The 23,767-nt window shown below is 41.1% G+C and overlaps 1 protein-coding gene across 2 annotated transcripts in view; it reads right to left on the minus strand.

Annotated features, from left to right (window-relative positions):
• KCNJ6 (potassium inwardly rectifying channel subfamily J member 6) overlaps positions 1-12,629 on the minus strand; it is a 299,112-nt gene extending 286,483 nt beyond the window's left edge. Inside the window, exon 1 of one of the 2 annotated variants that reach the window (XM_082458849.1) lies at positions 12,324-12,629. The gene's annotated coding sequence lies outside the window, so the exon portion shown is untranslated. Of the gene's footprint in view, positions 1-9,933; positions 10,426-12,323 lie in introns of those variants that run through there. The other variant, XM_082458851.1, reaches the window with a different exon arrangement.
• Between the last annotated feature and the right edge of the window lie 11,138 nt (positions 12,630-23,767).

The raw sequence follows: 23,767 nt of genomic DNA on the forward strand, positions 1-23,767 counted from the left end.
GGCCACCCTTGCATAGATCTCAGGCCCATTTTCTCTCTCTGCTTATTAGAAACCACTGCCCACTCCCCCTCCCACTGCCTGAGATTCCTTCTCTTGTGCTCAGGGCTTCAAGGCCCTAGTTGGCAGTTTTCCATTCTTTGCCAACTGAACGGGATTTCTCTTGTCTTTTCTCATGTAATTGAACATTTATGAAATTTGGGGATGCTCTAAGTGCACAGGGTGATCTGTTTTGTGGTTAGAATCCGAGGCGCACATGGTTCAACCAGTTCCTCTATGCCTGGAACTGGGCATGGGAAGAAGCCAGGATGGGTATGGAGGGCCTGTCACTTAAGTGACTGCTCTGCTCGCCGACCTCATGTTTCCTGGGTTATTATTCTAGCAATACCAACAGTTCGTCTGGAAACTTAACAGGCAAAGAAGTAACTTGAGTCCAGATTCCTTACATGAGTAAAGGAATAAACTAGAACAATACTTGCCTATTGCAAGAGCTTGAGCAGTCAAATGAGGATTACATTTTCTCACAAGGACACCCAGGCTCCAATCTCAGTGCTAATAGCATTCTGACACTTCTTTTGCCACAAAAAGACACACTTTGGATTGGTTGGGGTAACCAAAAAGAGGTTAGTATAGTTTAACAATTACTTTCTTTAAGAAAATATTATTAAATAAATAACAGAAATTAGAGGTTTATTTGAAAATGATCGGTGGATTTTAATTAAATTTTCCTCTCTCAGACTAGTTTTGTGTGTCACCACAATGTCATTTTTCTCTACCAGTTGCTCTAAAATCCAGGATCTACACACTTTAAGGGAGGGCTATTGTGGATGACTTTGGTATTGTTTTGAAGACTAGATGATTATTTATAACCAGGAATTTTCAGGGGATTTATTCTTTCTGATCTGAGAATGCCACATAATCACCCTCATTACCCAGTGCCCAACATAACCTTTTTGTTCACCCCATGAAAGCCAAATCTCACAAAAGATTCAGCATTGCTAATTTAAAATAAACTCCACTTCTGCACACAACAGGAATGGCGGATCAAGACTCTTATCTCCATAGTGTAGACCAAATAAACTATTTCCCTGAAAAATAAAATTCACTGAAAGAAACATATTTTAGTTCACTATTTTTATTATTTTGAGGTCTTGTAAAAAAGATCTTTACTCATTTTGCAGTGGTAGATCTGACCCACGCCTCTCATTGTGCCAAAGGGGGCCATGCCATTTACGTTATTCCCAGATGATGGTGGGTCCATTTTATATTTACTCTTTGGTGACAGCTCAGTGGGAGCCCTGGGTTAGTGGCAGTCACTGCTAGGATTTACCTAAAACTCCATGTTTCCTGGGGGCTCCATTCATGCTGTTCAGAGCCAGACTAAATCCCCAGTGACTTCCATAAAGTCTTCAGTGAGTTTCACTCCATGGGCAGAGAAAAAGTAGGAGTCCGACATACATGAGTAGGGATGGCTATGAGGTGAATCTCAAGCAGCACTGGTTTTGCAAACAAGAAAGGAGTTAAAGGAGTTCTTTCTTCTCTCTGCTTTGTATCACAAAATAACATGTTCACCCCACCTGCAGGATTAACAAATCTCCCATTCATAACCCTGCACAAACTTGTCCCCATGGTGCCTCAGGAACAACAAATCCCCAAAGACACATTTTGGAATGCTGCAGCCCAGTGTTTGCACGTGAAGGTGATAATGAACCGTCGAGCCACAACTCTAACCTCAGCTCTAACTGCAGCCCTCGCTCAGCCATCTTCCCAGTCGTATTATTTATTCACTGGAACGACCTCAACACTCCACACCTGGACAGCGGCCACGTGCAATCCCTCGTGCTCACGGAGCGTGCGACGTTGGAGCTTTCTTTGGGCTGAATCCATCTCAGCCTGGTCTCTCCGCTCATGAGTGATCTAATATCAGTACTAATGAAGGCACTCAAATGGGACCATTTTTCTGTTGCTGGTTTACGACTCTGAGCATACCTAGGTCTTCGTCCCTTCCTATCAATGTCTGGCTATCTCCTGATCCCAGTTTTTCCTCTCTTCCAAGTCTGCCTTGCCCAAGGCTGCCAGATTAAAATGCCAGAATAAAATCTGTGTATCCTCTCCTTTGCCCCCAACCGAAGCCATTACTTGAGATTGAAGACTCAAATTCCATACTGATGCCTGGACTCCATTTTCTCCATGGTGAGGTACACCAATACCCCTGCGTGACCAATCCTCATTGCCAATGCTCCCTCCATGCAGACGGATTTCTCATTTGAAAAGCACTCTCTTCCCTGTTTCCCCATCAAAACCCTACTTCTTCCAAGATTCCTTTACCTTCCACCATATGCTTTGATGTTTCCTACTGACACCAGCCCTTTTTAACATCCCCCTTCTTTACTCAAAGCCTAGCACTCTCTTGTTCAATGCTATGCTTCTTTGTCTTGTACATTATTGTTTCACGGATACTCTTATTTTCATAAAGTCTAATGCCTCTGAAGGCTGAAATGAGGATGCTTTTTCTTTTTCCTCCTTTGTCTTCTTTATATAGCAGTTACTCTTAAAGATTTGTTGACTGTCTGGTTCAAGGAGCCATGATGATACAGGGGGGGTAGCTATTAAAGGTCAATTTCTGGAAATGTGCTGACAGTCAGGAGATGTTTTAAACAAAAGTGAATGTTATATAACTATAATTATTCTTCACTTGGTTGCATGAAGGTTTGCCATGATAAGCCCGTTATTCAATTCTTGTAATGTGGCTTTTCTCCAGAGTACACCATTCTTATTTCCTGATAGCATCTTTTATTTAAAGGATAATAGATGAGACTATTAATTTAAAATAAGAACTAAAAACCTTCTGGATGGATTATCTGGAATTCCAAAAGACTAAGCAGTTTATTTACATGGAGAGCAAGAGAGAAGCCCTTGCTTGCCATACTTTTCCCCACTTAGTACGATTGTGCATATTTTATCTGTTGGAACAAAAGCCTTTTGTTTTTGTCTTTTTCCCCTAGGCATTGAGACCAGGTTAGATCTGCACATGCAGTAGAAGATAAAGACAGGCATTCCATCTCCAGTTGTGACTTTGCATGGCTCTCAAGTGAGCAGACACTTGGAGGTCTTCACTACTGGAAGAAGCCTACTAGAGGGGCTGCATTTGAGAAGAACCTAAGCCAGTCGTTCCCAAAATTTAGTGTGCATTCGAATTCCTGGAAGAGATATGCAGATAGTTTGCTCCATCCCCAGAGTTTCTGATTTAGTGGGTCTGGGGTAGGCTTGAGAATGAGCCTTTGTAACCAGTTGCCCTGGTGATACCATTGCTACTGGTTCAGGGACACCGTTTGGGAACCATTGACCTAAGCTGACTTCTGTGAGCTCTGATGCTTCCTTCTGTTCACAGAGATCACCTGTGGCCAGCAAGGAGCCATGAGAGGGGCTGGCTTGGGGCTTAACACTCCTCAGCTGCTGATAAGACAGAGGGCCACCTAATTCAGTCTCCTCAATGAAGGAATCCCTTTTATGACAGCACATCTATAACAGATTCTTCATTTGCTTCTCTCTTTGTGTCCTCTCTCTGTATATGCCTCACTACAGTGGGTCTGGTCACCCCAGGAGGGTGAATATATACTTAGGGTATTCACTGGTGAGTCTTCAGGATACAGCTGAAAAGGAAGGGGTCCATTCCTTCTTTGCTATTATTGAAACTGGATTCCTTAAGAGTAGGAATTTTATCTTATTCACACCATATTTTGCACAAAAGAAACGTCTGCAAATCTGAAATGTACTCTGGCTGATATGTCATGGAGTCCTGACTCTGAAAGCAACTTGGGGCTTTTTACAAATAAGAAGGTTCATGGTGCCATGAGAAACCTCCAAAGGGGTATTTCATGCCCTATCGATTGATGGAAGATAGAGAGGTATTGACAACATAAAGCATCAGGGTAAGTGTTTTCCTTGAGTGATGAATCCTGTAGATGCAGCCTGGTCATGTGGTCCCTGCATTCCAGATCTGCTCTCACTGACCACACATTTTGTATATGGACTGAGATGTCATTTTGGTGAAATATGACTCATTTCTCTCATAGAGAAATGATGGTTCCCTCATAAAATGATGACCTCAGTCCATCACAGCCTACTCTGTGGACCTCATAGAGGTCCAGTCTGATTTGTTGACTGAAACTGTAGGTCATCACTGCCCTCTTAGGACTTGGAAGCTCTTTGTGTTGGTAGAGACTATAAAACACATGCACTTCAGCCCCATTTCTTAGCTCCTCCAACTTCTTTGTGTCTTCCAGTGATGGGGAATTCAGAGCTATGCAGACGGAGAGGACAGATCATATAAGCCTTGCCCAGCTCTGACTACAGAACATTCTTTCTTATATGAAACAGAAATGTGTCACTTTGTAACTTCTACCACTAGGTCCTAGTTGTATCCCATAGAGTCCATCAGAACAACTCTAATCTATCCTTCATCTTCAAATATTAAGACACCTGAAAACAATGATCTTGCCCTCCTGTCAAGAATTCTCTAGGGTAAATAACCCCAATTCCTTCATCTACCTCTTATAATACATGGTTTGGACTTACCTACCATCCTAATTGCTCCCTTCTGCACGAGACTGAGTTGAGTTATATCCCTTCTAGGTTGAAATGTCAGGAGGTGGCAGTGAAATAAACCCTCTCTTCAAAAACACTCTCTTCATTAAACAGAAGCTCCACTATGAGATGTTATTCACTTTGGAATGGCAAGATATTTAAAGTGTTCAAGGGGTCTCTAATCCAGTATAACTGCACCATGGAAGGATGAACACACATTAGTGGTAGGTGTTCACTGTTTCAGGCTGGCAACCTTGGGCCTTGCATGAATGGGCCAGGGCTTTGGCACCTAAGTTGGAGGAGTGGAATGACATAAGAGGCTGGAAGCATTATGGATCACCACTACATTTCTTCTGGCTCTTTCTCTCATAGATTTCTCATATATCTCCTCCTGACATTTCTCTTTTCTAAATGTATATTTCGCATTAAGGCTGATCTCTCCCTTCTAATGAAAAGGTCTAGATTTTAGTTTCCAAAGGTACCTGCTCTCCTTGAGGCAGGCAGAAGTTCTCAAAGACTACTTCCAAATTACATGGTCTATTTTCAAAAGAACACTGACTATTATTAGATTAATTCAACCTAAACTTAGAGCACGTGTCTAACCTATATGCTATTCAAAACAAAATGCAAATTGCTAGTCAACAGCAAGTACTAGATACTGGAAGACAGCATCTAATGCTTCAGCCTTCTTAGACACAATGTGGGCGTAATTGTCAGGATTGGAAACTTGCTCCCAAGCATGGGTTGTGAAGTCAGCTCTTCTCTGTGTCTACTTTAATGGTTCAGCTACCAGAAGTCAAACAATATAGATTTGCATCTCTTTTGTAGGCATCACATACGCCTAGTCCTAAAGTAAAAAGGTTCCCAACTAATTTATTTTAAAAATTACACCACTGGAGAATGATTCAAGAGCTCAACAAAATACTAGCCCAACCGGGGATCTTTTCACCATTGGGACAAATCATTTGCTTTGCCCCACTCTATTCCTGACCCACACTAACTGTATTTCTTTGATGCCAGACATTTATATTAAAGTAGTCAAATTTGCATGCTTAACATTGGGTATATATGCCAAAGACTCAAGTGTGTTCACCCTACCAGTTTGCCTTCCTCCTGGGCATAGAGCTACACTACAATTTCCAGCTACCCTTGCAGTTAGGTGTGGCCATAGAATATGGGCAAGATTGATATAATTACTTCCAGGCTTGTATCACTGAAAATCTCCTGCATAATCATCTATTCCCTCTTACCCTATCTGCCAGCTGCATATCAACACTAAGGAGATCATGGAAGCCAGATGTTAAGATGAGTAAGTGTCCATCAGCCTGTGTGCTGGTATGGCATCAGCCAAATAGACTTATAGGGATGCAAAATAATCTTCTGTTTTGCTAAACTGCTGAAATGTAGGGATTTTCTGTTGCATCAGCTACCTAATTAATAGAGTTCACATAGCCTCATTGAGGACCGAACTTAATGACACATTATAACAAATAAATAATAGCATCTACTATTTATAAAGTACCAACTTTGTGCTGGACATTGTGCTAAGAACCTCATTATCACATTAATACTCATAACATCTCTGGAGTAGACATTATTATTATTTTCATTTTACAGATAGGCAAACCAAGAGCTCGAAGTTGAGCAAGGTCACCCAATTAGTGTCGTGGATTGTATCATTGTCCCCAGTTATTCACTTCCTTCTCTGTAAGAAGATTATATGTCTCCACCTGTTGTTATGTGACTTGCAGTGCCCCACTGTGGGAGAAATATACATGTCAATTTCATTGACCATTGGCATTGGTGTGACACGTGACTTGTTTTTGGTCAACGGAATGTGAGTGGATAACTTATGTCATATCTTAGCAGGACTTTTAAGAGCCATTGCTTAATTTGGCATTCTCCTTTCCCTCTGATACTGGAATAGAAAGTCCCAGGTCAGACTGTTCCTTCAGTCTGGATTCCAGAGTGAAGAAGACACTGAAGGGCAGTCACGCTGACCAGCAAAGGCATGTAGCTTGAGGGAGAAATAAACATTTGTTTTATAGGCAACTGAGAGGTTGTAATGGCTGTTACTGCACCAAACCTACTAAAAGCTGATGGATACATCTAGAACTCGATGCAAATGCAGTTAGTCAGACACCAGAGCCTGTGCTCTTCATCACCAAACAACATCTGCCAGGCACACTGTCACACTTGCACACGTTCCTGTCAGATGATATGATGAAAATTTAAAGCATCATTAAAAGAAAAAGTCTGTTCTCAATCTGGGTAGGAAAAAGGTGATGCCTGTAAGTTTGAAGAGAAAACTGCCACAGCACCGGGATTAAAACTTAACTCATAGCTTTGTCTCTCACAACGCATACAAAATGTTCAGATTTAGTGCCCCACAAAAAAATTGTTGGCAAGGATGTGTATCTTATAGATTCACTTGCTGGTTCATTTTGTAAAGTTTTCACACTGGTAATCACATCTCTGTGACTGGGAGTTTGGAGGTGAATATTACCCAAAATCTATCCACTAAAAGAACCACCAGTACTATATGGTCCCTGGTCCTAAGCACAGCCATCAACAGGAAACATGAAATGGGAGACTGAAGGGGTTACTGGGCTTAATCTGACCTGAAATCATCTGTAAAGACATGAAATAAATAGCCATTTCATTAAAATTTGGGGTTAACTTCATACATTGTAAGTAGGAAAGTTGATTGATGGTCTTAATGCATCTGGACAAAATAGAGATTTGAATAGCCACTTGAACATTGTGCCCTGAGCAAAATCAACTTCTGAGGTTTTGTTTAAAAAACTATTCAATTCAGTAATGAATAAATAATTGGGCCTCTACAGTTGATTAGCAGGTATGGTTAGATCAAGGCTATAGTTTAGGGAACACTGAATATTCTTTTTAAGATGACACTGTCCTTCTTTATTGAAAGGAAGTAAAGTTGTATTATTAATTAGTGCTAGTAAAATGTTATCAAGTATGGGTATATTATAATCTTTGTCAGAGGAGAGTCAGAACACCACTCAGGTACTAACTACAGTTATCATGATCTCTTCTTTCTATAGGATTCTGATTATTTCTAGGACTAATTATTTTAAATACATTTTAAAATGTGTTTTATCCCAAATGACTTCATTTTATTTTTATATCTCTTTAAATACTTGAAGTACAATTAAAGAAAAATACCTTAATTCAACAGAAGTGTCTTGATAATTTTTTAACTTTACCAATTCCTCTTTTATTGATACTACCAAATTTAATAATTTTATAAAAATCGAGATGGAACCAATTCTCTTTTGGTACTTAAATGAAATTATTAAAAATAAAAGAAACAATAAATGCCATCTTAGTAAGCCAAATCCAAATTTGTTGAATTTAAACATCTCAATTCCACGAACTTTAAAGTGCTGATACAATGAACTAAAAAAACTACCTTGCTTTGAAAGTATCATGACTTTAAACCTGGTAAAAATAAATAACTGCCTTTTTCACTAGCTCCCTTCCTTCCCCTTATTCTGACTCTCTCTGGTCCATTTCCCTTATTAACCAACATATTACTTACATAACATTTAATTAAGGAATAGTTAATGAAAAAAAGAAAAGCTTTATCTTGCCTACCTGCTCATTTTGAAAAAGAGGGTTTGTCTTGTCTCCATGAAAATTCATTTTATCAACATTCAACCCTTGAAGAAAGTAATATTTTCTACCCGTGAATGGGGTTAAGCTTCCATAAGGCTGTATTTACTTTCTTTTAAAAAAAATTGAAGTGTAGTCGACTTACAATGTTGTGTTAGTTTCAGGTGTACAGCAAAGTGATTCAGTTATATATTTGTTTTATATATATGGATGTGAATATATATATATATATATGTATCTATATTCTTTTACAGATTCTTTTCCATTATAGGTTATTACAAGATATTGAATATAGTTCCCTGTGCTATACAGTAGGTCCCTGTTGTGTATCTATTTTATATATGGTAGTGTGTATTTGCTAATCCCAAGCTCCTAATTTATTCCTTCCTCCCCCCTTATATTTACTTACTTTTAATATCCAAAGAATTTTTTCTATTGCTTATTAAACAGCTATTTTCATGTTTTATTTTCTTTTTAAAGTAAGGATAGTTTGTGAGAAGATAGGGAGGAATATGAGAGTGAACTGAAGCATTTTTATGTACTCAAAGGAAACAGCCTAGACCAGTCCTGTGTATTAAATGAAGACCTGGGTCATACAAGTGCATATATTTACTGATGTTTAGGAAATACCAGGGTGAGGTATCAAAATTATATTTTAAAAAATTACAAAATGGCTCCAGGTATGCAGGAATAAAATTAAGTTGCTCTCCTTAACAAATCCTACTTGAAATGGGTAAACCAATTATTTTGGAGTATGCTATTCACTGTCATCAGGACATAATGACACTTTGCTCAGCAATTAGCCACCCAGGAAGAAAGCAAACTATAGTTTGGTAAATTAGCACTGAATACATGAACATGGAATCTACCAGAACTAAAGATAATTGATTGAGCAATTTCATTCCCGTCTTTTTTTTTTTTTTAATTCATGAGAGAAATTGAACTTTAGAACTCACAAATACATTACTTTGTTTATCTAATAATCCATATTCTTGTCTGGATTTATCTTCATAAGTAATGTCTACTTTCCTTCTGCTGATAAGATAAGATGGAAAAAAGGCAGGGTAAACTGCCTTGTTTAAGTCCTAATAATACTCCATATATCACTTCTGTCTACTCTTATAAATTAAATGATAGATAAACTTGTCCATGTCCATCAGGAACCAAAAGGTAAATGTAGTGTAATAGCTCACCCTTTGCCCAGATTTAGAATAGATTGCTTCTGCCTTCACTAGTGATCACAGGGGAAGAAAAAAGACCGGAAGGTATAAACACACAGCTTTATCCAAGTCCTGAGTGCTCTGCATGTATCATCTTTAGGAAGCAATGAAATGCCCAGCAAGGAAAAGCAGGATACATATTGTTTACCTTCATAAACAACAAACCAGAACTAGCTCAAGACCACACATGCCTAAGGGCATCCTCAAAAGAGAATGGCAGCCAGGGGTATTGTACAGTCTTTATCAGCATTTCCATCCAGTTGCCAAACCGTGCCTGAGCTCTGTTAATTCAAACTGTGCCTTCTAACACCTGGATGCCCCCTTTTAAAGCTTTCTATTCAAAATGTGACTTCCACCTTCCTCTACTATTTTTCCTCATCTGTATCAGTCCAGGGGAGGGAGTGTGTGAGGACCTGGTACCAAAGATGAGGAGGGTGGTGCACAGACCAGTCTTGCCTAAGGTGAAGACAGAATGGCAAGAGGAACTTACCTGTTTTCTCTGTAGGAATGTTGAAATGGAACTGGAACGATAATAAATCGTCCCCTCTTGCACAGTTTCTTCCTTGTTTCTATTAGGAGAAGTAACTCCTCCTCTGTTTACTATGCCTGCGACCTTGGAAATGTAGTCGCTCTGTTCACATGCTGACTTGAAGTTAGTCACTGGGTCTCATCTCACAAACACACCCTTTTCCCTTTCCTGGAGCTCACCAGCTCTGCTGAGAAATCTGTCAGGTCTGGACTAAGAGTAAACTATTTCTCCACCCTCCTGGGTCTCAGGACCCCTAGACAGGAGTTGGTTGGCTAGTATCTCGCCGACCACAGTGCTCCCACAGCGCCTTTCTGCCGTCTAAGCCCGACAAAAAGTTAGAGAGGAGAGCAAGAGGGTGAGGAATGAATGAACGCTTTTGAAGCCAAAGGGGCTTGGTTGAAAGTAGACAACTCTCATCAGGGACTGATCCGTGGTGTGTGTGTGTGTGTGTGTGTGTGTGTGTGTGTGTGTGTGTGTGTGTGTGTGTTCCTTTTCTCCTCGGAGGATGGGATTTTCCCCATTCTCAGTTCAACTCGGATAGTTTGCGGTTTCAATGTTCTTGACTTTGAATAGCTATTGTGATGCACCGCCATGCATGAAATGGGTGATTTGCAAGCTTCTCTGTCCCACGCAATTCCGTGCATAATCATATATCCAGATTCTGCACTGGCAAGGGAACCGCTCCTTTATAGAAAGCGATTGACTTCCCGCGACCAGAGGAACGTAATAGTGTTCGCTGGGGTAGCCGTCCGGGGTGGGAATGCCGGCGCCTGTGCTCTGGCCTTGGTGCTGAATCCGAAACCCGCTGCCCAACAATCTCAGCAGCCCCTGGGCAACTTCGGGAGGTTTGATGGGGACCGGCCAGTCCTAGGCACCCCCTCGCCGGTCGCCGGCAGGAATCTGGGCAAAGCCTATGCCCTGGGACCCTCCGCAGGGGACGCGGCTCCCTTATTTCTTTGCTTGGATCTGGGAAAGTTTTGTACAACGTTTATTTGTAACTGGAGCTGCCTTCTCCCCTCCCACCTGGGTCGCCATGGAGACTTGAGCTCTTTCTCTTTTTCTCCAGGCAAAATGGGCGAAGCTTCGTTAGCTCAGCCCTGACTGTAGCAAGCCCCTCCTTCTTTCTAAGCAGCTCCTGGTCATCCCTCTCCTCCGTTTTTCAGCAGAAGAAAGGTAGGCAGGGAATTGTGCTAGCTGGAATGTGGCATTACACCCGGTTCTGTGGTGGCTCCTTGGATCATCAGACTTTGGGTAAAAGCAGGCAGGAGACACTGTAAATGTGTAATAAATCTCCAACTCCTAAGTACTGGAGTCTCCCCCCCCACCCCTTTTTTTGGGAGTGGAGGCGGGATTCTTTGGAAAATGCTGGTATTTTGTTTCTCCACTAATCTCACCCCATTACTGTGGCTGTTTCTATCAAGATATGTTTCCTCCCTAAGAGTCTCTCCGTACTGAACCCGGTACAAGAGATATACCTGTGGACTGACCCAAGGTTTTATTGGGTTTGGGGAATACAAATGTTATATCCGTTAAAAACTCATGCAAGCTTAATGTCTTGATGCAAATGAAAATATACCCAGGAGGAAGCAAGCCAGTGAATTCATCCAACCCCCTAAATGCAGTAAACATCTCATTTTATCTGAAGGGTTTTTGTTGTTGTTGTTTGTTTGTTTTTTTCTCTTCCAATTACAAAATAATTCAGTTTACTTCTAGGGAGAGCTTCCTATTCACTGTTGGTAGTCATCATGTCACATCTCTGGTTATATTGATAGAGAACAGTTAGGAGTTATTGTTTCCCATTCTCTGCTTGTTTCTCCCCACCCCTCACTTTTCCTTTTCCTCCTCATGTTTCTCTCTCCCTCTTTCTCTCTCTCTCTCTCTCCCTCTCTCTCTTCCTTCCTCTCTCTCTCCTCCACTCCTATACGCAAAGAAGAACAAGGATACAGCTTTCCACAAAGACAATGGGCTTTTCCCAACTCTAAATGACTACACAGCAAGCCACCCCTGCCAGTTAATCCGTGCATTTCATCTTTGCCAACGGATGTTGAAATGATGTCTGTAATAACTGACTGGGTTTCTCCGAGCCCCGGGCATGCAGACCCCTCCTCTCCCCGCCCCCCTTGCGAGTTTTCAGTTGCTAATGAGAACCGTATGAAACAGATTTCCCTTCTGTTATGTAACCTGCTTCTCCCTCGCCTTTCCCTTGACTTGGGCATCCTGTTTCTCATCAGAGTGGAGATGCATGCGGCGGCGGAAACTGGGGAAGGGGAGGTGGGGACCCGAGGGCACAGAACCTCTTGCCCAGATTGATGCCAGCTTCTTGCCTTCGAGCAACTCAGCGCACCGCTTACCTTGCTGCGGACTCGGTGGCTTCATTCAATCATGATCTCCTCTCTTGGAACGGAGCAAGGTTTAATAATTCACTACACGATGGATGGCGAGGGGAGGAAATAAAAAAAGCAAAGGGAAGGAAAACTGGAATCAGATGGTCAAATTTTACATCAGCCCCGGGAGGCTTTAGGAGACTCCATTCTCCTCGCGGTGCATCCAGCTCTGGGTCTATCTTCCCGGGTCCCGCGGATCCCACCCCTCCGCCCGCCCAACCTCTCCGGCCAGGTGCGGCCGTCTTCAAACTGGCTCCCTCTGGCCGAGAGTGGAGAGGAGGGCTGGGCGCGGGGGCCAACGGAGGGGCGGCGGGGTGTGCGTTCGGGCAGGGGCGGGGGAGGGAGACCGGGTGGAGGGAAGGGGGAAAAGGCGAGAGAGGCGGAAAAAAAAAAATCCCGGGCTAGGAGAAAAGTGATGGACCACGCAGGGAGACGTCATGAAAGCCGCAGATTCAAAGAACGCTACTCAGTTCCTGGCGACTGGCTGAGCCCGGCTGTCAGCGCACGAACCGACGCGGCTCCGGTGATAAAAGCGAGCGCAGCGCCGCGTGCTGGAGAAAAGCTGCCACGCAGCCTGTTCCGTAGAGGCCGTGGGCGGGGACCCGGAGGGATGGAGCTGGAGACCCGGAGGCGCCCACCCACCTCCCATTTTCAGCATCAGTGTCGCGCTGGATCGACCAGCTTGGGCGGGGACACTCCGACGCCCCCACCCCCCAAATCCGAGCCAATGCGGAAACAACCAAGTCAAGCCCCACCCCTCCAATACGGGACTGGAAATGTGGGGCTCTCGATGCCTGGGGAAGATTTTACAGTTAGCCTCGGGTTCCCATCATTCCCCCCCCCGGGTCAGTAAGTTGTTCTCGGAGAAAAGCCTGGAAAGCAGGAAAGCCGAAGCTCGGGGATCAGTTTTTGACTGCTGGTTGGAGGGGGCTCTTTCTTTAATGTTTTGTGACATCAGGAGAAAGAGGCTCTTGTCCCTGTCTCCCTCTGGGCTGAAATGGAGAGTCAGCTTGGGGCGCGGAAGCCGGAGCGCGCACTGTCCACGTGGCCGGCAGGGGGCGCAGCGAGATGGCTGCGTGGGAGCCTAGGGGCCGCGCCCCAAAGCTTGCACCGCCTGAAGACCAGCAGGCTGCTGCATTCCTTCCGTCCTGACCACGGCAGCTGGGCCCCGGTGCCCACTTCTGCTCCTCCCCTCCCCTCATCCGGACGTCTCTGTTCCGTGGCATCGGAGAAGGAGAAGGCGCTGTGGGCGTTTTCATATACAATCCAGGTTGCCTTCAAAGTTGACTTTGTCAGTCCCTGCACAACTGCCTCCTCCATCCTTAGAGTTTTAAACTTGCTTTGCATTGTTATTCCAGGGAGCACACCATAGTGGTCCCCTCTGCAACCCTTCTTTTTCTTATGATCTTCACAAACAGTATTTCCACATTTCCGAAACCTTCCCACACAACTCGCTTCTACCTCCATACTGTCCACTCTCATATGCCATCTTTTTCCTGGGATAAATGGGTTGACAACTAAACTGTGAGAGCAATGAATACCATTGGTTGGTAATTTTGTAATGGTCCTTTCAGTAACTGGCTTTTCTTGTGCCATGTTTTAAAGTGGCTTTCCTTCCACAAGATACAGGATCTCCATTTCCAAGAAGGTGACTCTATTCAAGAGAAAGTGCTGGTCAAGACCTCTTATTTCCAAGATTATTTTATTCTACAGTCATACTTTCTAATTACACAGCAATTCAGCCCCTCAAGAATGTTGTCTGCTGTCTAAGGGTGCCTTTTGGTATGGAGAGGTGTTTGCTTCAAATTTGCATCATCAGTTATAGACAGATCAACCATACACACAGCCTGTGGGCTCATACTCACTGATTTTCCCTAAGAGGTTGTGTAATCTCACTTGCTCTTACTTCTGAGTCACATAGCTCATATACAGAAGATATTAGTATATGTACTATGTGATTTTTATGCTCCACAGTACTTGCTGGATCTAGTAATTTTGTCAGAGATAAAGATAAACAAAGGACAACTGGACTCAACAATCCCCGAGGGATCCTGGAGTAAGGATGTGAGATGCAGGACTTTGGTGGAAACCTCCCTAGAACATTAAAAGGACAACTCACTATAGTTGACTATAGTTGTCTAAAGAGCATTGTATTTAATCTGTGAAGCTGCTAAGGATACGTCCGCCAAGTTTGATTATGTAGGTTTCTACCAGCGGAAGAATTTCACAAGGCATCAGACTAAGTAAGTCAAGAGAGGGGAATCATCTGTTTGTCTGCTTTGAACACTTTGAAAACTGCCCTAACTTGAAGCAGCAAGCCAGGGTGATATGGGCTGCAGCTCTTCCTGAATAGCGTAGAAGTTTGTTTTGAGTGAGGTGGGTCACATATACATGGCATGGGATTTGATTAACACCAGAGACAAGAACGATTGGCTTAACTAAATTCATTTATTCCTGAGAGAGCTCAGACAGTGACCAGCATGGGTGTAACTAGGAGGCGCCTCAGTGACGTCAGAAAATCAGGCAAGCCGTGCTTCGGGGCTGCCCACCGCGGCTCCTCTGAGCTCCCCAGAGCCCCGTCTCTCAGACTACACTGTGCTCAGCATGCCTGGAATCTCACTTACATGTCTATTTTATGATTTCCGATGAAGGCAAAGGCTGGGGGGCGGGGGTGAGGCTCCCAAGACTTTAGCTCTTTTGGTCTCTGTCTCTGGGGAGGTTAGTACTCCAAAGCTGACAAAGACAGTGGCTTCTAGGATTGATTGATTCTTTTATATAGATGAAACTGGATTCTCCCCCACGTATCCAACTGTAATGGAGGCTTATTAGCTACCCAAATTGACAAACTGAATTATCTCAACAGGGTGTCATTTGTTGCAGGTAGTCTTGTTTTTCTCCATTATCCATTGCGGCAATTTACAACCCAGGCTGTCTCCCCCGCCCACGTGTAGCTCTGGCTCTGCTTTGGGCAGGCTGACACTAGGAGCAAGGTGGGTGGCTGTTTCTGGTCTTTATCTTTACTTGTGTCTACTTGTTTTATTTTTAAGATCTTAGGCTGTTGTGGAGATCCAGTTTCTATTCCATTTCACTTCCCCCACCCACCTCTCTTTATCAAAAAATGAACAAACAAAAAACCAAATAAAACCTACAAAAAAAATCTGTAAAATGCAGAGATAGGTGTATAATTTTAAAATAAGTTACTTTAACTATAAAGGACATCGTTAAGAGAATCAAGAAAGATAAATTTTAAAAATACTCTATTCTGCAGCTCTACTTCCAATGGGCCAGATGGATTTCATCCATGTTTCTTATTTGGGGAATATCTATAAAGAGTTATTGTATTTCCTTTTTGGCCTTTGATTATAAATTTGGAGATACATTCTTAATAAATATCTCGAGGTGAAAAAAATTCAGTACTTTTCTTAAGAAGGCGCTTTCAGATGGGTTTTAGCTTCATAGCATGCTGAGCATTTTAGTGTTGATTTTTAGTACTTTTATTCTCCAATTATTCAGTTATCACTTTCTTTTTTGGGGGGATACCTTTCATCTTCTACACATTTTCTTCACTTTGGAATTCCATTCACTATTCCTAGTAATCTTTTTTTTAATTTTTTTTTTAGTTTTGGGTGTACAACATAATGAATTTTTTTCTAACATCTTTATTGGAGTATAATTGCTTTACAACAGTGTGTTAGTTTCTGCTTTATAACAAAGTGAATCAACTATACATATACATATATCCCCATATCTCCTCCCTCTTGCATTTCCCTCCCACCCTCCCTATCCCACCCCTCTAGGTGGTCACAAAGCATGGAGCTGATATCCCTGTGCTATGCAGCTGCTTCCCACTAGCTATCTATTTTACATTTGGTAGTGTATATAAGTCCATGCCACTCTTTCACTTCGTCCCAGCTTACCCGTCCCCCGCCCCATGTCCTCAAGTCCATTCTCTACGTCAGCGTCTTTATTCCTGTCCTGCCCCTAGGTTCTTCAGAACCATCATTTTTTTTTTTTTAGATTCCATATATATGTGTTAGCATACGGTATTTGTTTTTCTCTTTCTAACTTACTTCACTCTGTATGACAGACTCTAGGTCCATCCACCTCACTACAAATAACTCAATTTCGTTTCATTTTATGGCTGAGTAATATTCCATTGTATATATGTGCCACATCTTCTTTATCCATTCATCTGTTGATGGACACCTAGGTTGCTTCCATGTCCTGGCTATTGTAAATAGAGCTGCAATGAACATTGTGGTACATGACTCTTTTTGAATTATGGTTTTCTCAGGGTATATGCCCAGTGGGATTTCTGGGTCATATGGTAGTTCTATTTTTAGTTTATTAAGGAACCTGCATACTGTTCTCCATAGTGGCTGTATCAATTTACATTCCCACCAACAGTGTAAGAGGGTTCCCTTTTCTCCATACCCTCTCCAGCATTTATTGTTTGTAGATTTTTGGTGATGGCCATTCTGAGTGGTGTGAGGTGATACCTCATTATACTTTTGATTTGCATTTCTGTAACGATTAGTGATGTTGAGCATCCTTTCATGTGTTTGTTGGCAATCTGTATATCTTCTTTGGAGAAATGTCTATTTAGGTCTTCTGCCCATTTTTGGATTGGGTTGTTTGTTTTTTTGATATTGAGCTGCATGAGCTGCTTGTATATTTTGGGGATTAATCCTTTGTCCGTTGCTTCATTTGCAAATATTTTCTCCCATTCGGAGGGTTGTATTTCGTCTTGTTTATGGTTTCCTTTGCTGTGCAAAAGCTTTTAAGTTTCATTAGGACCCATTTGTTTATTTTTGTTTTTATTTCCATTTCTCTAGGAGGTGGGTCAAAAAGGATCTTGCTGTGATTTATGTCATAGAGAGTTCTGCCTATGTTTTCCTCTAAGAGTTTGATAGTGTCTGGCCTTACATTTAGATCTTTAATCCATTTTGAGTTTATTTTTGTGTATGGTGTTAGGAAGTGTTCTAATTTCATTCTTTTACATGTAGCTGTCCAGTTTTCCCAGCACCACTTATTGAAGAGGCTGTCTTTTCTCTATTGTATATTCTTGCCTCCTTTATCAAACATAACGTGAGCATATGTGCGTGGGTTTATCTCTGGGCTTTCTATCCTGTTCCATTGATCTATATTTCTGTTTTTGTGCCTGTACCATACTGTCTTGATTACTGTAGCTTTGTAGTATAGTCTGAAGTCCAGGAGTCTGATTCCTCCAGCTCATTTTTCTTTCCCAAGATTGCTTTGGCTATTCAGGGTCTTTTGTGTTTCCATACAAATTGTGAAATTTTTTGTTCTAGTTCTGTGAAAAATGCCATTGGTAGTTTGATAGGGATTGCATTGAATCTGTAGATTGCTTTGGGTAGTATAGTCATTTTCATAATGTTAATTCTTCCAATCCAAGAAAATGGTATAGCTCTCCATCTGTTTGTATCATCTTTAATTTGTTTCATCAGAGTCTTACAGTTTTCTGCATACAGGTCTTTTGTCTCCTTAGGTAGGTTTATTCCTATGTATTTTATTCTTTTTGTTGCAATGGTAAATGGGAGTGTTTCCTTAATTTCTCTTTCAGATTTTTCATCATTAGTGTATAGGAATGCAAGAGATTTCTGTGCATTAATTTTGTATCCAGCTACTTTATCAAATTCATTGATTAGCTCTAGTAGTTTTCTGGTAGCATCTTTAGGATTCTCTATGTATAGTGTCATGTCATCTGCAAACAGTGACAGCTTTACTTCTTGTTTTCCAATTTCAATTCCTTTTATTTCTTTTCTTCTCTGATTGCTGTAGCTAAAACTTCCAAAACTCTGTTGAATAATAGTGGTGAGAGTGGACAACCTTGTCTTATTCCTGATCTTAGAGGAAATGGTTTCAGTTTTTTACCATTCAGAACAACGTTGGCTGTGGGTTTGTCATATATGGCCTTTATTATGTTGAGGTAAGTTCCCTCTATGCCTACTTTCTGGAGGGTTTTTATCATAAATAGGTGTTGAATTTTGTCGAAAGCTTCTTCTGCATGTATTAAGATGATCATATAGTTTTTCTCCTTCAATTTGTTAGTAAGCTTTATCACATTGATTAATTTGCATATATTGAAGAATCTTTGCATTCCTGGGGTAAACCCCATTTGATCATGGTGTATGATCCTTTTAATGTTCTTTTGGATTCTGTTTGCTAGTATTTTGTTGAGGATTTTTGCTTCTATGTTCGTCAGTGAGATTGGCCTGTAGTTTTCTTTTGTTTGTGACATCTTTGTCTGGTTTTGGTATCAGGGTGATGGTGGCCTCGTAGAATGAGTTTGAGAGTGTTCCTCTCTCTGCTATATTTTGGAAGAGTTTGAGAAGGATAGGTGTTAGCTCTTCTCTAAATGTTTGATAGAATTCACCTGTGGAGCCATCTGGTCCTGGGCTTTTGTTTGTTGGAAGATTTTTAATCACAGTCTCAATTTCAGTGCTTGTGATTGGTCTGTTTATATTTTCTATTTCTTCCTGGTTCAGTCTTGGAAGGTTGTGCTTTTCTAAGAATTTGTCCATTTCTTCCAGGTTGTCCATTTTATTGGCGTATAGTTGCTTGTAATATTCTCTCATGATCCTTTGTATTTCTTCAGTGTCAGTTGTTACTCCTCCTTTTTCATTTCTAATTCTATTGATTTGAGTCCCAGTAATCTTAGATTATAAGTGCTTATAAACATTTTGAAATTACACATTTTAATTTTTGTCCCCTCACTTGATAAATAAATGAAATCTGAAGACTCATTTGATCAATTCTTTCTTATAGAATGTTTATTAGTTCATCATTTAGCAGGTATCATTCTTTTTAATCACAGTGTCCCCAAGGAATTCATTAAAATTCAAATTAGAAAAATCATAATTTCAAATGTAATATTTTAAAGACCACAGCAGGTGATGATTACAAACAATTGCATGAACTAGTCTTCCTGTACCTCTTCCTGGAAATAATTTTAATTAACATGAAATCTGCACAACAGAAACATTGAACATCCAAATAAAGGAACTGAGTTTGCTCTTTCTGGGGTTAACTATTTGCTAAGATGTCCAGATTCTTTGTTTCTTGCTGGCATTCTTAACAGAAACTCTGCATTGGAGGGAATGAGATGAAGTGCCTTCTTCTTTAGGGAACTGCATCTGTCTGTGGGTCATCTCCTACAGTTGCCCTGCAAACCAAGCAGTAGTTACTGCATTGGACCTTGTTTGCTTTCAGTAGAGATTGAGCTCCTGTCCAACATTCTCAGGCTTCCTTAGCTCTCCCAAAGGAGCCTTGTCAGCCTTCCTTCCTAGAGATACAGTCCAAAGTCCAACTTTAAATTCCAGATCAGCCTCGGTGGTCTGAAGCAAGATTCATATACTTGAGCTGTCCTGGCCTCAGTGTCCATGCTAAGTGATGGGCTTAGCCAGGGGTATTCTGTTTTATTATTTTATCTGTAAAATGGTGTTACAGGTGGTTTCTTGGGGAAGCAGACTCTGAGACGATGTTTAGTGTGCTGGATGTTTATTAGAGACATTTCTAAGGGATGTTATATCTATGAGATCAACATCTATGGAAGGGAGAGAAAGGAAGTGTGAATGAGCATAAGGGGAAGCATGACAGATACCAGCCTTGGCTGATCCCATGGGGAGCTTTGAAGCTAAAATGGACCATTAGAGTTGCCTTGTAATGAGTCAAAATAGCCCCTTCCCAATCAGTTCCTGGATGTGGGTTCTAGGTACTCTGCATCTGATTGCTAAAAGCTGTCTGCCAACAATCTTATGGCAGCACGGCCAAGTCCTTCCTTGAAGGGGGATCTTGGTGACAGATCTCCATGTCTACCACAAATGGTGATGGTAACATTACTTACTGCATAGGTTTCCTCTCACTATTATATGACATAATTCATATAAAAAGTGGAGCATGGGGTCTGGCTAGAGTAACTGCTTAATAAGTGTCAGCTACTTATTAATGGATGATGCTTGTCATTTTTATGATTAAGCAAACTCAGGATTGTGTGTTTTCAAGTAGCTCCAGGTTCTGTCCACCCCATTTCAAGTTCACTGGGGCTTCAACCTAGGCTGATAGGAGACTTTGGTAACCATAGAGAGTGGACTCACTTTCCCTTGCTATAGTAATTCTCAAAACTCAGTGATTTATTTAGGTAGCTCTTTCCTCCTATATTCTTTTTATTTTGAACTAAAGTGGAAGAAATGGAATACAGAATCAAAAATTTCCAGACTCTACAAGGAATCAAGCATCCCAGCCTGGAAAGTGTAAGTGAGGCTGCAATTTAACACTGGGATTCATGAAACTGATTGCTTATGGCAAACAAAGAAGAACAGATCTCATTTGCAGTCTCCAGTCCCCATGTGGTTGTCTCTACTGGTATTCATTTGCTGATGCAAAGTGGCAGGGAAGAGAACACTGGTTAAAAATAAAAAAGACAGTATAAAGATGATAGAGCCGCAGACTATAGAACTTGGAAGTCACTCACCTTAGGGATTAGCTGGTCCCTTTTCAGGTTCCGTGAGCCTTTCTCTCACCTCAGTTAACACACCCCGGACTGCCTTTACCACCTAAATATGTTGATTTGTTTCCACTTTCCAACTCTTGGATTGGCTGTTCTTTTGACCACATCAAAGCCTTTGCACTAACTCTCATATCTTTAGCTTATTTCTTACCTTTGATGCCGTGGAATAATTTTCCCTCTTCTCGAAACTAGGTTCTCAACTTTGACCCCTATTGACTCATTCCTTGTCCTAGTTCCTGTCTTCTCAAATCTGTCTCATGCATTAAACAGATTATTTATAGTATCATAAACATGAAAGGCACAAACATTTCCCATAGTGTTATGTGATCCTTTTCAAACAAATACAATTCAAGAAAGAAAAACGATACAATATAATACGATGATACCAAGATGGAGTTTTGCCCACATATTTCCTGGGGTAACAGGAGCTTTTAGAAATTTAAGCAATCTTGGACAAATTACTTAACTTTTTAGGTTCTCTAAAGTAAGAATAATAAAAATACTTTGTATTAGTTTTCTATTGCTGCATAACAAATTACTGCAAACTTAGTAGCTTGAAAAATACTCACATACTAGCTCATAGTTCTGTAGGTTAGAAGTCCAGCAGGGCATGAATGCTTTCTCTGCTTAGCATATCACAATGCTGAAATCAGGGTGTCAGCCAGGCTAAGCTCTTGTCTGGAGGTTCTTTCTGCTGCCAGCCAGAGAAAACTCTCTGCTTTCAAAAGAGTGATTAGAGCAGACTGATCTAGATAATCTCTCTATGTTAAGGTCAACTGATTTGGGAGCTTAGCTATTCACAGCAGCACCTAGGTTAATGTTTGAATGAATAGCTGGGAGGTGTATATATACCAGGGCTGGGAATCTTGGGAGCCTTCTTAGAATTCTCTACTTCATAGAGTTTTTAATAAATGAGATAATACATGGGTACACAGTATATTGAAAGGAAGTTTTGATGGAAACACCAAGAAACCCACGTGGTTTGCTGATCTGCTGATTCATCTTGTTGGCATGAAGCATCAGCTGAGACTGTACTTGATCCACCATTCCCTGCGTCCTCCACCAGCTTCTTTGATTCCTGGGCCTGGTGTGGGTGTGTTTAGCCCTGTGATGAAAGACTTCTGCAGAACACTCATGTCACCAGCGCCAGAGGCAGTAAGAACTGACGCAAGGTTCAGTTCATCCTTGTGGGCTCCAATCTGTTTGCATCGTATTGAGTCAATGCTGTAGTCCCCACGTCTCTATCTGGTTTTAAGGCTAAGATCTTAGTAGGGACTGCCTTTTTCTGTCACTATCTTGTATCCCACTTACCCTCTGTCAGCACATTGACAGATGGACTTCACTTGTACAGGTAACTCCAACTGTTATTGATTAGAAGGAGGAAACTTGGTGGCACTCCCATTATTAAGTTGTCACAGTTTTCCAGGACTATTGATCAAGGGAGTAATGAGATGCCCCAGTGAATTCCATTCAAAAATAGCCCTTCTTGCAATTGAAATAAAAGCAAAAATAAACAAATGGGACCTAATCAAACTTATAAGCTTTTGCACAGCAAAGGTAACCATAAACAAAACGAAAAGACGACCTAAAGACTGGCAGAAAATATTTGCAAATGATACAACCAAGGGCTTAATTTCCAAAATATACAAACAGCTCATAGAATTCAATAACAAAAAACCAAATCAAAAACCCAATCAAAAAATGGACAGAAGACTTAAATAGATATTTCTCCAAAGAAGACATACAGATGAACAATAGGCACATGAAAAGATGCTCAACATTGGCAATTATTAGAGAAATGCAAATCAAAACTACTATGAGGTATCACCTCACTCTGGTCAGGATGGCCATCATTAAAAAGTCTACAAATAACAAATGAGGAGAGGGTATGGAGAAAAGGGAACCCTCCGACACTGCTGGTGGGAATGTAAATTGGTGCAGCCACTATGGAAAACAGTATGGAGGTTCCTCAAAAAACTAAAAATAGAGTTGATGTATGACCCAGCAACCCCATTCTTGGGCATATATCCAAGGAAAACTCTAATTCGAAAAGGTACATGCACCCCAATGTTCACAGCAGCACTATTCACAAAAGCCAAGACATGGAAGCAACCTAAATGTCCATCGACAGATGAATAGTTAAAGAAGACATGGTATCTGTATACAATGGAATATTACTCAGTCATAAAAAGAATGAAATAATGCCATTTGCAGCAACATGGATGGACCTAGAGACTATCATACTAAGTGAAGTAAATCAAAAAGAGAAATACAAATACCATATGATATCACTTATATGTGGAATATAAAATATGACACAAATGAACTTATTTACAAAACAGAAACAGACTCAGACATAGAGAACAGACTTGTGGTTGCCAAGGGAGGGGTGGGGAGGGATGGACTGGGAGTTTGGGATTAGCAGATGCAAACTATTATATATAGAATGGATAAACAACAAGGTTCCACTGTATAGCACAGGAAACTATATTCAATATGCTATAATAAACCATAATGGAAAATAATATAAAAAAGAGTATCTATCTATCTATCTGTATATCTATGAATCACTTTGCTGTACACAAGAAACTAACACAACATAGTTGTAAATCAACTGTAATTCAATAAAAGATAAATTAAAAATAAATAGGTCTTCTTGCCTGTGTTATGGAGAAGCAACTCAGTTTCTCTCTAGTCATCAGGATTGATCATGACAAACAAGGACTCCTTGTCTGCCTGTTGGTTTAGTAGCATAAGGAGTCCAAAAGGTCAGGGTGTAATACAAGCTTCCAATGTATCAGAGCCTTTATTATGTTTCTTGGTAGATGCCTTCCTCCCTTTGACACTAGGACCTCTAAACTCATGGAGCCAAGGCAAGAAG

This window comes from Balaenoptera physalus (assembly GCF_965194825.1).
Source record: "Balaenoptera physalus genome assembly, chromosome: 4".
Lineage (NCBI taxonomy): Eukaryota > Metazoa > Chordata > Mammalia > Artiodactyla > Balaenopteridae > Balaenoptera > Balaenoptera physalus.